This window comes from Chiloscyllium punctatum, chromosome 17 (genome assembly GCF_047496795.1).
Source record: "Chiloscyllium punctatum isolate Juve2018m chromosome 17, sChiPun1.3, whole genome shotgun sequence".
NCBI classification, from domain to species: domain Eukaryota; kingdom Metazoa; phylum Chordata; class Chondrichthyes; order Orectolobiformes; family Hemiscylliidae; genus Chiloscyllium; species Chiloscyllium punctatum.
In genome coordinates this window covers 38,961,066-38,979,900 of record NC_092755.1, presented here as the reverse complement: position 1 = coordinate 38,979,900, position 18,835 = coordinate 38,961,066, and positions in this window count along the sequence as shown.

Genomic DNA, 18,835 nt, shown 5'->3' with positions numbered 1-18,835 from the left:
TACAGCTTGGAGATTAACCTCTCAGGTTCTTCACTCTACCCTCATGACACCTCCATCTGTATCTGTGGTAAGGAGATCATTCCTTACAAAGGAGATCAGATCTGTGGAGAGCGCCCCAAATGCTCTCTCATCAAGGCTCAACAACAGCAGGAAGATGGCTTTACTTATGTACTCGAATCATCTTGCAATGAACCACAGCATACCATTGTCTGCACCCATTACTTTCACAGGGTTTGATTCAGACCGGTTAGCAGAGACTTGTCAGTGGGAGATTATGCTTCCCAACTTTGTTAGAGTTCTTTGATGTAGTGACCAAGAAGGTTTACGAGGACAGAGCTGTAAATTTAGTCTCTATGGATTTCAGTAATGCCTTTGATAAGGTTCCACATGGCAGGCTGCTCTGGAAGGTTCCATCACGTGGAATGCTGGGGGAACTGTCCAATCGGATATACAGTTGGGTTGATGGTCGGAAGCACATGGTTTAGTGGAAGGATGATGGTCAGACTGAAGGCTGTGTCCATTGCTGTTTGTTATCCATGATTTGGTTGAGAATGTACAGGGCATGATTTATAAGTTTGCAGATGACACTAAAATAAGTGGTAGCGTGATCAGTGAGGAAGTTTATCAGAAATTGCAGCAGGACCTTAATCAGGTGGGGAAGTGGGCTGAAAAATGGCAAATGGAATTTAATATAGATGTGTGAGGTCTTGCATTTTGGAAACTCAAGTCAAGGTACGAGTTTCACGGTGAATGGGAGGGTCTTAAGAGGTGCAGCGGGCAGAGAGACCTTGGTTTTCACGGGCATGGTTCTCTAAGAGTAAAGTCACAGGTTGACAGGGCAGTGAAGAAGGCTTTTGGCACATTGGCCTTCATCAGGCAGGACATTGAGGATACAAGTTGGGTAGTTATGTTGCAGTTACACAGGACTTCGGTAAGGCCACACTTGGAGTATTGTATTCAGTTTTTGTAACCTTTTATAGGGAGGATGTTATGAAATTAGAAAGAGTGCAGAAGAAATTTACAAAGACATTGCCAGGACCCATTGGTCTGAGTTATAGGGAGAGGTTGGACAAGCTAGGACCTTTTCTTTAGCGTGTAAGAGACTGAGGGAGTCCTTATAGAGCTGTATAAAATCATGAGGGGTATGGATAGGGTTAATGCTCTCAGTCTTTTTCCAAGGTGTAGAGAATGGAGTATTAGAGGGGATCAGTTTAAGGTTAGAGGGGAAGGAATAAAAGGGAACCTGAGCAGCCACATCTTTACACAGAGGGCTGGTACATGGATGAGCTGCCAGCAGATGTGGTTTGTGGTGGGGCGGAGGGTGGTGTACATTAACACCATTAACAACATTTCAATGCATTTGGATAAATATGTCGATAGGAAAGTACTGGAAGGATATGGGCCAACTGCAGGGAAATGGGGCTCACGTGGATGGACAGTTACAAGGTGAAGATGATCCCCTCTGTTAATTAAAACCAAACACCCAGAAAAGCTCACCTCACCTCGTAATCTGTTAAAATATGAGTCACACCGATCTCCTATATTCCACTATTTAAACAAAAATTAACAAGTTTGTTTCTTAACTTTAATAGTGAACACTAAACAACAACTATTGACAAATACAAGCCCCTCTTTTCTTAGCTACTTACTATCTGACTCCAACTCTGTAACAATATGCTGTTACAACAGCCCACATAAAAAACATTACAATCTCAAGAGCACACAGTCTCTATCTTCCCCACTGTGTTCACACTTCCAGCTGCTGATCTCCCCGGGTCATTTTTTTATTAGAAGTAGGTTTGACATGAACATGTGTCTTTGATAGAGAGTGTTTGAGATGGTCAGTAAGCACTCCTGCTCTACAGCAGCTACTCTGCTCTTGGATGGCAGTAGCTCTCCCACCAGTGTTCAAAATGCTGGGTATGTATACTCCCCATGATATAGTAATTCTCATAATTTGGTTGCTTACCAGGTGTCAAAACAATAATATTCAAATTCCATTGGCTTCTGGTTCCCTGAGCGTTATTTAAACTCTTTGTTTGCATTTGAATGGCTGTCAAAACAGCAACCAAATTTCAGGTATCCATTTCTCAGCTAATGGTGACATGTGGAACAGTTTGACCTTTAGCTGGCATCTGTGGCTTTAATTTCTATTCGGCAAAACCCGTTCTGTTTTAAAGTACTCTACATGTTTTTGGCTTCACAACATCTCCCCGCTTCAGAAAATAAAGTGAACCAGCAGAATGAAAATATGACTACATTTCTTCTCCTCTAATTCTTAATCCCAATTTTATGAAATACAAAAATATTTATCTCAGTTATATCATTCATATTAATTCTGCACACCATTATAATACTGGAATAAGGTAAATCTTATCTATACTTTTTCCTTTAAATCCGCGATAACACATCTGCTATCACATTGTAGGAGCCGCAGCATGTAAATTTTGTAAGTTTCAATTCGGGAAGGTAAGACTCCAATGAAATAGTCTCATATTCTGGTCTTTAACTATTCCAAAAAATGCGAGAGATTTGTCATTGTCCACAACCATCTCCGACAATTTGTTTGTCATATACACATTAAAATGTTGTCAGGCCAGTGCGAAACATAATCATTCTTGTTCAATAATGGAGATGTATCTTTTTTCTGGTGGATATTGAGTTTATTCGACAAGTAGCCAATTAGCCATTCAGTTCCATCATCATCTTTCTGTATAAATACATCACCGACCCGGATATCCCGAGCATTAAACACAATTTTCAAAGGGTTTCAGAATATTTGGTGTAGCTAAAACGGGTGCGGTGATTAATCCTGCTTTAAAATTCTCAAATGCCTCCTGGCATTGTTCTGTCCACCACAATTCTGTGTTCTCCTTTCGTAAATCCATCAGTGGTGCCCATACGCTGCTGAAGTTTGGAACAAACTTCCAATAGAATCCAATCAGTTCCAAAAATTGAAGCATCTCTTTCTTTGAGGATGGTCCTGGAAATTCCTCAAAGCCCTTTGTCTTCGTGTTCCATGGGGTCAACCTTCCATGCCTAATGTAATGTCCCAAGAACGTCACCTCTGCCTTCGCGAATTCTGTTTTCTTTAAGTTTATTACCAAGTTTGCTTCTTGTTCAACATGCTCTGCCAACTGTAACATGTGACCTTTTAATCACTTGCTAAAGATCACCACATCATACAGATAAACTACACAATTTGTTTATCTGGCCACAGCTCTGTTCCTGAGTCATAAATGTGTCTGGAACATTATTCATCCATATAAAATAGTCGACAAAATTATTTGCCATCTCCAGTATCTTTACTGGATAGCTTAACTGACTCCACATTTTTTTTTAATTTGAAAGGGGCCACTAAACCTGGATTTCAAGGGATTACCTACCACTGGTGGCAATACTAATACGTCATCCCCACGGGATATCGTCAAAGTTTCAGAGTTTTTATCTGCCACCTGCTTCACTCTATGTTGTTCTTTTCAGATACTGTTCAGGTATAGTATTTCGCAAACTCATCTACTCCAGCTACTCTCTCCTTCACCTCACACACAGAATCCAAGTGTGAGATTTCCGACTTCGGTCCTGTCAATTTATATTTAATTAATTTCAAAGGACCTCTCACTTCATGTATGAATATTAACTCAAAGGAAGTAAAGTGAGTAGATTTATTTGGGGCATCTCTAATGGCAAACAATATAATGGGACACCTTTATTCCAATCATTCGGGTAATCATAACAGTACGCTGATAACATGGTCTTCAGCATCTGATGCTAACTTTCCAAGGCTCCCTGGCATTCAGGATCCGATGCACTTGATTTAAACTGCTGTATGCAGAAGCTGTCCATGACTTCCTTCAACAGCTGAGCGTTAAAATGAGATCCTTGGTCTGACTGAATCTTACTGCCTAGCCCACAGCGAGTAAAGAAAGCTACCAACCTCTCCATCTCTCTTTTTATCTTAACATTCTCTAATGGAATTGCCTATGTAAATCTGGTAGACATATTCATTATGGTCAGCAAATATAGTTTTCCACTTCTATTTTAGGAAGCGGAGCTACACAATTAATCATGACCCACGTGAAATGTTCTTCGAATGCAGTAATTGGCAAGAAAGGTGCTGGTTTTATTCCTGCCTGTTACTTACCTACCATTTGGTATGTATATCATGTGCAAAAAATAACCACATCCTTGTGCATTCTAGGCCAATAGAAATGATTCTGTACCTTAGCCTGAGTCTTCTGTACACCGAGGTGACCGCCTGCAGTTAGTTTATGTGCTAGCCATAACATTGTATGCTACAGGTAACACAATGTGGTGTACTTCAGCCCATGTCCCTTCTGCAGTAACCTATCGGGGTCCCCATTTTAATTTAATGATTCTATCTTTAGGTTTTAACGTTCAACAATATATTCGGATTCCTTTTCTGTGTGTGTGCATGTGTATGTGTGTGTGAATGTGTGTGTATATATCTGTTCTAGGTCCATTAGCCTTTCAGGACAAAACACCCCTGCCTGATCCTCTGCCTGTTCAGGTTTATCCTGCACCGTTACATCAAACAGGGTGTCAGTTCACTGAGCATCAATTCATTTGTCTTTTTCTTTCGATTTTCCTTCCTGCTGTAACTTATGACAGTGGGATCTTGTTACTACACACTCTGGAAAGATTCCTCGGTATTTTTCTTTTAACACCCCAATTCCCTAGACTTCTGTTGGCTTCTCCACCACAAGGGGTGCGTCTCCCACCTCACCTCCTGCTAAATCGTTCACAAGAACAAACTGTATTCCTGGAACTGACACTCTGTTACTCACTGTCACTGTTACTTCCCTAATCTTGATTTGGCATTCCATCCTGATGTTACACAAGGGAATGCTTAATTTCTGTCCCCATTCCACAAATTATCACACTCTTGATTAACATGCCAGAAAGAGTGAAAATACTTTCATCTCTTAGTATTAGCGGCCGAGAGAAATTGAGGACTGCAGATGCTGGAGATGAGAGTTGTAAAGTGTGTGGCTGGAAAAGCACAACACGTCGGCAGCATCCGAGGGGCAGAAGAGCTAACGTTTCAGGTATAATTCCTTCATCAGGAAAGTGAGGGGTAAGGGAGGGGGAAGGATGTTGAGAAATAAATAGGAAGGTGGGGTGGAGCTGGGTGGAAGGGAGCTTGGAAGGCGATAGGTAGATGCAAGTGGGGTGTGATGGTGGTAGGTCGGAGAGGAGGGTGATAGGACACCTATTGGTGGTAGGACAGCTGGAACCCTCAAACTGTATAGCATCAACGTTGACTTCACCAATTTCCAAATCTCCCCTCCTCCAACCTCTCCCAGATCCAACCGTTCAATCCAGCACTGCCCTCTTGGACTGCCCCAACTAGCCATCTTCCTTTCCCCCTATCGACTCCACCCTACCCTCCGACATATCACTATTACTCACACCTACATCTTCTTATTGCCTTCCCAGTGACCCTCCCACCAGCTCAGCTACTCCCCTCGTATTTATCTTTCAGTCCCATTGTCCGCCAACCACATTCCTGACGATGGGTTTCTGCCTGATATTCGATTGTCCTGCTGTTTGGATGCTGCCTGATCTGTTGTGCTTTTCTGCCGCCTCACTTCTCAACTATTAGAGACTGAGCAGATCCCATATCTCACATAATTATAACTTCTTGTCCTTCTCTCCCTGTTCTTTCTGAGTAAACTTTATCTACAGAGACGAATCCTTTCAGAGATCAGGTACTGCCTCCATACCCAGCCCTTGTCTAGGCTGCGCACTATCCTGCAGCTCCTGAGCTCTACTTGGGGTCTCCTTTACCAGTTTCACTAATTCCACTGGGCTTAGCCTCTTCTACCACATCTTTCCCCAAAGTGCCTTCATTCAACGCCCAGCATGGTGTGTCCCAGCTTACTGCAGTGAAACCACCTTTTCCCAGTGCCCTTCTTAAACCATTGGCATTGTCATTTTATGTTTTCCACTCCCTTATAGTGAGAACACCTGAGGCCTTTCACCATCTTTCCACCCCATTGGGCTTCTTTCTTCACCTGTGGTAAAGTATTGTGTGCTACTGTTTGCTTTGTAATGTGTGATCTTCCCTTCTCCCTATTTCGTCCCTCACAGGATAAAACTCCTGCCAGAAGCTAAATATCATCACATGCCACAATGCATATTTACGGGCCCTTTCTGTCGTGCTTCTCATTTCTTGAACTTTCGGTACATTCACATGAATTCTTACTATCTCTGGAAGTGAGTCTTTTAACTTCTCCAGCAAATTAATCTCCCTTCAAGCCTCACAGCTCTTATCCATTTATAAAGCCAGCACCCATCTATCAAAATGACTGTGGTTACTTCTTTCAAACTCAATATAAGACTGACCCTTTTCCATCTCTATTTTTCTGAACTTCTGTCTATATGTTTCTAGTACCAATTCATAACCAATCAAAATAGCCAATTTGACATCTTGATAATCTTTTGAACCCACATCTGACAGCACTGCACATACCTCACCAGCTGTGCCCACCAGCTTAGTGTGAACTAGCATTACCCACAAGTTCATTGGACACGTCATCTGACTAGCCACTTTTTCAAATGAAATAAAAAAGGTTTTGACATTTTTGTCACCGAAATATGCCAAGTTATTAACATAGTTGTATACATCGCTATGTTCTCCCTTCATCTCCATCCTGTTAACTTAATTTTCTTGTCTAATTCCCAACTTCTGAATTTCAAATCCTCTCTCTCTTTCTTTTTCGTCTCTTTCTCTTTCTTCTCTCTCTATTTCCTTCCCTTTAGTTATAGAACATAGAACATAGAACAATACAGCGCAGTACAGGCCCTTCGGCCCTCGATGTTGCGCCGATCAAAGCCCACCTAACCTACACTAACCCACTATCCTCCATATACCTATCCAATGCCCGCTTGAATACCCATATAGAGGGAGAGTCCACTACTGCTACTGGCAGGGCATTCCATGATCTTACGACTCGCTGAGTGAAGAACCTACCCCTAACATCAGTCCTATATCTACCCCCCCTTAATTTAAAGCTATGCCCCCTTGTAATAGCTGACTCCATACGCGGAAAAAGCTTCTCACTGTCAACCCTATCTAACCCCCTAATCATCTTGTACACCTCTATCAAATCACCCCTAAACCTTCTTTTCTCCAAAGAAAACAACCCCAAGTGCCTCAGCCTTTCCTCATAGGATCTTCCTACCATACCAGGCAACATCCTGGTAAACCTCCTCTGCACCCGTTCCAGTGCCTCCACATCCTTCCTATAGTATGGCGACCAAAACTGCACACAATATTCCAGAAGCGGCCGCACCAGAGTCTTATACAACTGCAGCATGACCTCAGGACTCCGGAACTCAATTCCTCTACCAATAAAAGCCAGTACGCCATATGCCTTCTTCACTGCACTATTTACCTGGGTGGCAACTTTCAGAGATCTGTGTACATGGACACCAAGATCCCTCTGCTCTTCCACACTACCAAGTAGTCTACCATTAGCCCAGTAATCCATCTTTTTATTACTCTTACCAAAGTGAATCACTTCACACTTAGCTACATTGAACTCCATTTGCCACCTTTCTGCCCAGCTCTGCAGCTTCTCTATATCCCGCTGTAACCTGCCATATCCTTCCTCACTGTCTACAACTCCTCCGACTTTCGTATCATCCGCAAACTTGCTCACCCAACCTTCTAACCCTTCCTCCAGGTCATTTATAAAAATGACAAACAGCAATGGTCCCAAAACAGATCTTTGCGGAACACCACTAGTGACGGCACTCCAAGATGAATCTTTGCCATCAACTACTACCCTCTGTCTTCTTCCAGAGAGCCAATTCCTAATCCAAACCTCCAACTCACCCTCAATGCCATATCTCTTCTATCTCCAGTTGCCACATTTGCAATTTAAGTTTTTTCTAACTCCACTGCAGTTGCCTATTTCTCTGATACATCAAAGTGCTTGACCAACTCCAAAACAATTTCAGCTTCCCTTTTCTTCCTGGTTAAACTCAATTCCAACCTACTTGCTAATTCTAAAAAATGTCCTCCTTCTGTCCTTCTAAACTTCCTTGGAAAATTTGGGAATCTCTTTAGTAATGTTAAAAGCCATTTCCCTCACTTTTGATTTAATGAACCACAAGTAACAAAATTAAACGAATTTTCCCACTGGATTTATTTGAAGATCAAAGTCACTAATTGCAATGAGTTGGAATTTGCTGGGACTTGTATCTCAAATCTGTTCAAGTCGGTCCAAGTGCCACATGGCAAGGCCCCAAACTGTTATGACATCAATGTCGAACCCCTTTGTTAATTAAAATCACACACCTAGAAAAGCTCACCTCACATTATTATCTGTCAAAACGTGAGCGACAGAGAACTCCTAAATTCCACTAATAAACAAAAAAATAACAATTTATATGTGTGCAAGTTAGCTCGGTGAGCTTGAAGGTCTGTTCTCAGAAGTTTTGTCACCATGACTGGGTGACATCATCAGTGAGAGTCTCCGCTGAAGCTCTGGTAGTATGTCCCGCCTCTCTATTTATAGGTCTTGGTTTCTTAAAGTGGGTGATGCCATTTCCGGTTATTTTAACAAGACAATGTAGACAGGATCTAAATTGATCCGTTTATTGATGGATTTCTGGTGAGAACGCCATTCCTCTAAGAAGGTCCTTGCATGTCTTAGCATGTGTGTGTGTGTTTTGTCCCAGTCAATGTACTGCCTTTCTTTGTCTGTATGTATGGAACATAGTGATAGTGCGTCATGTCTTTTGGTGGCCAGTTGGTGTTCATGTATCCTCGTAACACGACAACAGGACAGTTTCAATGTTCAAAAAGTGATTTTATATACACTGTTTAATCAATGTTTGTGTGCAGTTAAGTAGCATTTTTCACACGTGCACAACACATTGTAAATGAACAACAGAGACACAGCTAACGAAAAATGATGCATATGTTGTATAAAATTGATAAAACATTAAAACATGATTTGATCCTCTCAACGTTCCCTCCTTTTCTGGGATTCCCTACTCTACTCTCTCATTCTTACCAGGATGAGTGCTCCAAATTCTTGATTCTAGTGTCCCAAATTATTTCAGCTAATCCCCTTCAATATATTGGCCTGTTGGGTTCTTTCCAAAGCAAGTGTCTGTCATATAATCGGAGATAAATATTCTGGCATCAGACTCAGCATTTGAACATATTACTGAGTTGTGCATGCACTGTACCAAGGATCACAGCACACAGGCGTTGCCAAACCATTGGGGAATGTTCATCTACTTCTTTCGATCATGTAGTTTTCTCATTTTCCACATCTCAAGATCTATATCCTCTCTCTCGTTCTCCATTTGCATCTAGTTAAGAAATCCACCAATTATTCTTCGTGTCCCATCTCCCAAAACTCCTTTCAGTTTATATCTAATGCTCTCTTCAAGATGTAATGTGGTTATAATTAAGCAATGTAACTACCAAGACATGCGGGAGGATCTGGCCAAAGTTAATTGGAAGGGGAGCAGAGCAGGAAAGACCGTGGAGCAGCAATGGGAGGAGGTTCTGGGGATAATTCAGAAGATAATACCAGAAATGCAACCCCAAGAAGATGAAACATACTCATGGGAGGACAAGGCAGCCATGAGTGATAAGGCATTAAAACCAAAAGAGAAAATATACAATGTGGTGAAGATGGTTGGGAATCCAGAGAATTCATTGGCTCTGCAACTACATAACGCTGGCATCACTGACACTACAGAGGTCTTAATCGTGGTCAGGGAAAGAAACAGAGGAAACACATCCACTTTTAACACAGAAGATGGTATTTCTCAAGGAAAAAGATTCAGGTGAATTAAATATTTGAATTAAGATCAGTTAAAAGCTTTTGTGGAATGTGTCAGGTTGGAAGCAAGACCCAGGGAGACAGATCCTCAGCAGAATGAGAGTATGAAATGGAAGCATTTCCGCATCAGAAACCAGGTTAGGTCACTGAGTGCAGGGCTGATGGGTGAATGGGTCTCAGTGAGAATTGGGGAACAGACAGCAGAATTGCATTGCAGATATTGCAGCTCGAAACTGCGTATTCACGTAGTGCTGTAGATCACAGCAGCAGGAGAGGCAGACCTGCATTCAACCACAACCTATAACTTTTTGCCAGGGAAACACCTCAGTCTGTCATTACCATCAACACCATCTATGGCTCAGTGACGAGTGTGGGTGAGCATGTCAGAGTCAGAATCACTTGAACCTTAACCTGATGCTAACTCAGTAAAGCGACCGGACTTGACCAACAGATCTGAACGATACCCTGCAGTCCTGTCACGTTCAGTTATAAAATGGTGATGGACGATTAAACAAATGACTGGAGGCGAAGGCTCCACAAACATTCCCATTCTAAATAATGGAACAGACCTGCACATCAGTGTAAAAGAGAAGGATGTTTCATCTGCACCATCCTCTGCCAGAAGTATTGAGTCGATGATACACCTCACCTTCATCATGATGCCCACAGAATCACAGATGTCAGTCTTCAACCAATTTCAATTGCTGCACGTGACATGAAGAAACAGCTGAACAGAGTAGATATGACACAGGCAATGAGCCCTGACACCATTTCTGCAATAAGACTGAAGGCTTGTGCTGCACAACAAGCTGTGTCCCTGGGGAAACTGTTTCATTCCAGCTCCAACTCCGACATCTCCCTGGCAGTGTGGAAAATTACTCAGCTATGTCCCGCTCCCTAAGAGGGGAATAATTACAATCTGAACAAATACCACTCCCTCAGTCCCATCACGATAGTCAAACTTGTTGTAGTTCTTTTTGACAGAGCTGGCAAACAGCAGAGAAACAACCTGCTCAGTGTGGTTTCAGATAGGTCCCCATGTGGAGATGGTGCTGCTGTGGAAATGTCACTGGATTACTAACCTAGACCAGGCTAATGATCTGGCAGCGGGTGTAAGTTAAAGACAATTAATAAAATATCAAGATCTAAGCTGGGATCAGTAACAGTGACCTTGAAGCCAATATCAATTGTAAACAGAATTTCCTTCTCCAATGTACTTTTAGGAAGTGAATCTCCAATGATTTCCTGGGCTGGCCTAAAACTGACTCCAAAGACCCTGACATGTGATAAACATTTCAATGGTCTCTGGAATTGCCAAGCAAAGCACTCATTTGTGTCTAATTACTCCCAGGTCTGAAAGGATGAAACCGGACAGAACACCCGGCCTCAGCGTCAGTGTCAGAAAAGGGAATGGGAACACAGTCCTGTCGACTCTGCAGAGACCTCCTTCCTAAGATCTGAGAGCTTGTGACAACATTTACAGAGCTTTCCCACAGACTGCACAGAAACAGCGGGAAAGGAGAAGGTCATTCAACACATTGAGCCACCCCCATTCCAGTTCATGGATAAAATCTCCTCAATGCACTTACCCCATTCGATCTTTTAATGTGAGTAACCTTGGGAAGCTATAAAATAGGTGATGCAGTAGTACGTTTGATCCATCGAGATTGCTACCCAATTCAATGTAATGCTGGTTGGCCCTTCATTTCAACACCTTACTCCTGCTGTCCCACCATCCCTTTACTGTCTCTAAGTCCTTATCTATAATCAATGTCTCGGTTTCCAGGTGCGAGCGAATTCCCCAAGTTCACCAGTCTATGAGTGCAGACATTTATTCTCATCTCAATGCAGAGTGACCGGCTTCCAATCTGACTCACCCTGTCAGAGTTTTGTATATTTCACTGAGATCTCCACTCATTTTACTAAACACCGTGGAATACTGGCCCAGTCTCCCCAATCTCTGCTCCTACAACAAGCCCGTCATCCCAGAGATCAGTCTGGTCATCTTTAACTGCTCTCCATCAATGTCAGGTTTGCCCTTTATTAGGTAAGGAGACCAAAACTACACACAATACTGCACAATGTTCGGGATTATAGCTCACTAGGCCCTGTACAGCTGCAGTAAGACACTCTTACTTCTGGACTCATATCCCCCTGAAATGAAGGTGAACACTCCATTTATCTTCCTCACTGCTTTCTGTTTCTGCAATATTGCTTTCAGCATCTGGTGAACAGGGAGATGCAGATCCTTCTTAATGTTACAGCTCCCCACTTGATGGGTCTGTGTACACTGGGCCGCGTCCCAGTCTCAAAGTCCAGTATTGACTTTTGGTTACAGAACTCACTGCGCTGCATGGGCCTCAGAGGTTTATACAGAAGGATACAACAAACAGGAGCATACGTCCCTTCGTAGATCAACATGTTTCAACCAATCCGTTTCAAATGGTAGGCTGCCAATTTATCGTTTCCACCAACGGGCACACCGTCACCTCTATTCACATTGTTCTCCATCTCTCACGTATTTACCCATTCACTCCACTTGTCTCAGTCTTCCCGGTACTTTTTTACATCCTCTTCACCCACTCACAATCCCACATCCGTTAGTGCTGTCAGCAGGCTGGGATATATTGTATCTGATTCTAGCAATCACATGTTTAAAGGGCATTGTGAACAGCTGGGCCCCAAGCACCGATCCCTGCGACACCTCAGCAACCGTCCTCTGTTAATTTCTATTTAGTTATTTCGTGAATCTGTGTGCCACTGGCTGGGCCAACATTTATTACCTGTCCCTAATTGCCTTTGAGAAGTTGGTGGTGAGCGGCCTTGTTGAACGCTGCAGTCCACCTGCTGTGGTTGACCTCCAATGCCATTCGGGAGGGAATTCCAGGCTTCTGACCCAGTGACTGTGAAGGAGCAGTCATATATTTCCAAGTCACGTTGGTGACTGGCTTAGAGGGGAACCAGAAGATGACAGCATTTCCATACATCTGTAGCCCTTGTCCTTCTAGATAGACGTAGTCGTGAGTTGGGAAGATGGTCTCTGAGGATCTTTGGTGAATCATTTCATTGCAGCATGTAGATAGTAAAACACTGCTGCTGCTGCTGAGCGTTGATGGTGGAGCCTTGTGGATGAAGGGACAGTCAGACTGGCTGCTTTTTCCTGGATGGTATAAAGCTTCTTGAGTGTTGTTTGGGCTTCACTCATCCAGGCAAATTGGGAGTCTTCCATCACACTTCTGACTTATGCATTGTAGATGATGGACAGATCTTTGGAAGTCAGGATGTGAGTTACTCGCCGCAGTACTCTTAGCTTCTAATCTGCTGTTATAGTTACTGTGTTTATGTGGCGAGACCAGTGAGTTTCTGAGCAATGATTACTCACCAGGAATTTGACACTGGGTAATTCAGTGACAGTAACACCATTGAATGCCAAGGGGCAGGTTAGATTATATTTTATTGGTGATGGTCATGGTCTGGCATTTGCGTGGCCTGAATATTACTTGCCACTTGTTAGCCTGGATACTGTCTACATCTTGTCACATTTGAACATGGACTGCTTCAGTATCTGAGGAGCCACAAATGTTGCAGAACATTCTACAATCATTGGCGAACATCCTCACTTCTGAGCTTAAAATGGAGGGAAGGTCATTAATGAAGCAGCCTTGAAGAAGTCTTCGGTCACTGCCCGAGGGATTCCTACAGCCTTGGAGCTGGGTTGACTGACCTTCATCAACCATGACCATCTTCCTACGTGTCAGGAATGATTCTAACCAGCGGGGAGTTTGCCCCTGATACCCATTGATTCCAGTGTTGCTAACGCCCCTTGATACCACACTTGGTCGAAGACAGCCTTGATTTAAAGGGCTATCACTCACCCCACCTCTGGAATTCAGGTCTTTTGTCCATATTTGAACCACGGTAATGAGGTCAGGAGCTGGGTGGACCTGGTGGAGCCCAAACTGGGCAACATTGACCAGGGTATTGCTGAGCAGGTACTGATTAAAAGCACTGAGACCTTCCACCACTTTACTGATGATCGAGAGGAGACTGATGGGGTGGTAATTGGCCGGATTGGATTTGTTCTGCTTTTATATACAGGAGATACTTGGGGTAATTTTCCCCATAACCAGGGAAATGTGTTTGCTGTAACTGTATTGCAACAGTTTGGCTAGGAGAGTGGCAAGTTATGGAGCACAAGTTTTCAGTACTGTTGCCAGAATGTTGTCAGAGTATGGGCCATTTGGAGTATTCAGTATCTCAGACCGTTTCTGGATATCGCGTGGACTGAATCAAATTGGTTGATGACTGGTAACTGTATCGTTGTGGACCACTGGAGGAGGCTGATATGGAACATCCACTCAGCATTTCTGACTGAAGATTGTTGCGAATGCATCAGCCTTATCTTATACACTGAAGTGCTGGGCTTTACCATCATGGTGGAAGGGGTTATTTGTGGAATGTCTTCCTCCAGTGAGTTGTTTAATTGTCCCCAACGTTTCTTGACTAAATGTGGAAGGACTTATACCTTACAGAATCATGCCTTACAGACAATGTCAGGCTGTTGCTTGACAAGTCTTTTTATTTCTATTCACTGTTTCCTGCTTGCTATCCCATTATAGAAACATGGTCATACATTAGCCCCAATCCACTAAGATTTGATTTTGTAAACTGGGCTTGGAGCTTAACAAACATTCTTCTGATTTTTTACATCCATTGGTTCTCTATCATTTGACTGCCAGTCTGTTTCTCAAACATAATTCCCATTTCATAAATCTATGTTAGTGTTGTCTATGACCATTACTTTCAGTCCCAATAATTTCTCCTAAACCATTTCCTTACTATGTTCGATGTTCCATGTGCTCTATCATTTTCCCACACCAGACTTGGTTTTCCTAGTACTGTTAGAAAGTTCTGTGAAGACAGAACGGAAGTAGTGGCTTCACAGTTTTGCCATTTCCCTGTTCCCCATTCTCCATTCTCTGGTTTCAAACTGTAAGGAAACTGCACTTGTTTTCTCATATTTCTCACATTGACATAATTTAACAAGTTGTCACCGTTCACTCTTATTACCCTTGTGAAAATACTCTTCAGAAACTCATCAATTCCTGCCTTAAACTGCTCAATAATTGACCTTCCACACCATACACTCAGAGGAGCATAGACTCTGTGCCAATAGAAGTACAGCACGATCTATATTAGTTCTACTTCCCTACAGCAGGCCCATAGCCTAAAATGTTATTACACTTCCAAATGCTCGTCTATGTACTTTTTAATGATTGTGAGGTAACTCGTGATAATTCCCCTCTCAGGAAGTAATCCCAAAATACAATACCCTCTAGGTGAAAAAAAGTTTAAATCCTCTCTGAACCTCAAACGTTTCACTTTAAAAGTGGCTTGACCCTCTGACTAAAAGGAACAGCGGCTCTCAATCCACCCTGCCCGTGTCGCTCATAATCTTATCCATCTGAATCACGGACCCCTCAGCTTTCTCTGCTCCAAAGTAAACAACGCGAGCTTATCCAGCCTCTCTCCATAGCTGATATGCTCCATCCCAGGGAACATCCTTGTGAATCACCTCTGCACCCTCTCCAGTACAATCACATCCTTCCTGGAATGTGGCTCCCAGAGCTACATACAGTACTCCATTTTGTCCTAACCAAAGCCCTGTATAGCTCTTATAATCTACGCCCTGATTAGGAAACACAATACCCAAGGTCCAATTCTTAACTAGCCCATTAACCTGTCCAGTCACATTCAGGGATGTGTGGAGAAGCACAATCTGAACTTCCCAGTGTGCAGCCATTCATTGAGTCCTCCCCTGCCTGGTTCCTTCTCCCAAAGTGCATCACCTCATATTTATCAGGGTTACATTCTATCTGCCATTGATTTGCCCATCTGACCATTCTATCTGCATCTTCCTGTAACTTAAGGCCTTCCTCCTCACTGCTAACCGCCCAGCCAATCTTTATGTCAAACATACACTCACTTATCACATCTCCCCCACTCTCCACCAAACCCCCTCCACATTCAAATCTATCGATTGTTTATGAATGGCACAAACAATAAGGGACACAGCACTGATCCCTGTGGTACACCAAGGGACACTGGTCTCCAGTCACTCAAACAGCCTTCTCCCACCACGCTCTGCCTCCTCACACTAAGACAATTTTCATCATAACTTGACAAGTTATCATTCATATTGTTGAGATTTTACTTTATTTTTCCGTTTCCCAGGTGGAAATTTGTCAAAGGCCTTCCTACAAAACTAAACAATCGATCTCCTCAAACTAATTGAATCAAATCCATTGGATATGACTTCCTTCTGATAAAGTCATGATAATTATCCCTGATAAAACCTTGCGACTCTGATTGGAGTTCGATATTCTCATTCCCTGTCTTCTCCTGTAGTTTCCTTAACAGTGAACTAATACTCGCTCGTCTATAGTTCCCTGGTCTATCTCTCCCACTCTTACTGTGAAGTGGAATCGTATTAACAGTTCTCCAGTCCTCTGGCACGTCCCCTATGGTCAGATTCTAATTAAAATATTCAGTCAGGGTCTTTCCTCCCTTGACCTCAACACCCTCCTGTGATACAACTCTTTCAGACACGGGGATTGGTCCAAATTTAAACAGAACAAAGCCTCAAATTCTTTCTCGAAATTACATGAATGTGTTATAATCCATCAATGTTCTCCAGCTTGACACACAGATTGCCCCTTTGGTTTCTAATGGACACTAGCTGTTTGCAGATTATTCTGTTCTACTTGTCCGTGTAGAATATCGTGGGATTCTCATTGATCTCGCCTACTTGTACTTCTCCATGTTCTTTAAAAAAAGCTCATGAATATCCAACGATACGTTATCCATTGGTTCTTCATTGCGTATGTCTCCAAGAATAATCTTGAAACAATTTTAAGACTATGTTTTCCACTTCTGGTTTTTCTTTCATCGGTACATTCTCACACTCCCCAGTTATGTTATTACCGTCTATATATCTAGTAGCATGTTCTTTGTAATCGAGTCCAATAGACACCCGACTGCGGATGACCAGTTACTGGTCTGTAGTTCACCGCTCTCCAAATTCATCATTTCTTAAACTGTTGGAAAATATTTATAACCTGTTCCTTATCCAGATTGGCTAAATGCCTTTCGGGAATGTGTCGGAAAATAAAGTGAAAATCCGCAATGTAATCAACATGTCTATTGCTGCTTCCTCTGAAATTCTTGTATGAAGTCCATCAAGTCTGTCAGATTTATAAATACTCAATCCAGCTTTCTTTTCAAAGATGACCTCAACATTGATAAGAATGATCTTAGACTTTAATTACACAAGTCCCATGGTCACTTGGTATTTCTGGAAGAATGTCTGGGCATTCTTCCATGAAGATAGACACAAAGAAACTGTTTCTTTTCCCTGCGATTTCTCTGTTTTCCGCAATAAATTATCATGAACCCGCCCCAACTGTTCCACATTTGGCCTAGTTTTTATTATTTTTTCCATACATTGATAGACGCTTTTTAGCAGTCTTTATGTTTTTCTTTCGTTTGCACGCTTTTTCTCTTTCTGATTTTCTTCTCAGTTTCTTGGTCATCCTTTGCTGGGTCCTACATTTCTCTGAATCCACTGGCTTAGTGCAACACTTGGCATTTTTCTAAGCTGCCTCCTTTCATATAATAGGGAGATGAAGGTGGGGTTGAAAGTGATAGTCGGAGAGGAAGAAGGGTGGACCAGATTGATAGGAAGGAATGTGGACACATAGGAACATTCAAAAGTGAAGTGCTGACTTGGAATTTTGGAGTGGGATAAAGTGGGATTAGGGGAAACGGGGAATTGGGGAAATCTACTATGATCCCTTGTGGTTGGAGGGTCCCAATGCAGAAGATGAGGCTTTCTTTCTCAAGGCTTCTGGTGGCTCGTGTTTGGCGGTGGAGCAGGCCCAGGACCCACATGTCCTTGGCAGAGTGGGAAGGGGAGTTAAAGTACTCAGCCACAAGGCGATGTAGTTGTTCAATGTGGCCGTCCTAGAGATCTTATCTGAAATGATCCACAAGTTGACCTCCTGCCTCGCCAATGTAGAGAAGACCACATTGGGTTTAATGGATGCAGTAGATGAGGCGTTCTGTCTCCCTTCGTCACCTATTACTTTCAACCCCACCTTCATCTACCTATCTTTTTCCCAGCTACATCCCCCCTGCCGCACCACCTTCTCATTTATCTCTCAGCCCCCTTGGCCCATAAGCTTCATTCCTGATGATGGGTTTATGCCCGAAACATCGATTTATCTGCTCTCAGTATGCTGCCTGACTGTGCTTTTGCAGTACCACATTCTTCGACTCTGATCTCCAGTATCTGTAATCCCCACTTTCTCCTCACACCTTCATAGCTTGCATGATTCCGATTTATAATGGTTAATTCAAATAAAAATGAAACTATCGTGTACTCAAACAGCATAAAAGAAAACCAATATATTGTGGTCACTGTTCCCAAAAGGTCCTTTCCAGCAAAAATTTCAATTAGCTATTCTGATCACTCAACACCAATTCCTAAATAACCTGATCTCGAGCTCAGTGCTCGACATAGTGTTCATGTAAACCATCTCGCACGTGGTCATGAAATCCATTTTTCCCAGCATTAGCATTCAATTGGGTTAACACAGTTTAGATATAACTTAAACAGTACATTATTACTGCAGTACCCACAAATGTGAATATCGCATTTCCTGTTTTATAACATGTCCAGCATTTGTATTGCAGCTTTCACTTTGATATATAACTCCCATCAATGTTTGCTCCTCCTTGCTGTTTTTGCGCTCCACCTTACTAGATTCTGTGGAATCTGACCGACTTGGGCTCTGGGGAGATTAATGGTAGAGATCATCTCGCCACATCATTGATGATCTTCTCAAACTTTAATTTCTCCAGATCTCCCGTGCCGCTGATTGAGTAGAGAAGGACAATGATCTTCCAACAATGCTCTGTATTCCCCCAGAGAGCTGAGACAG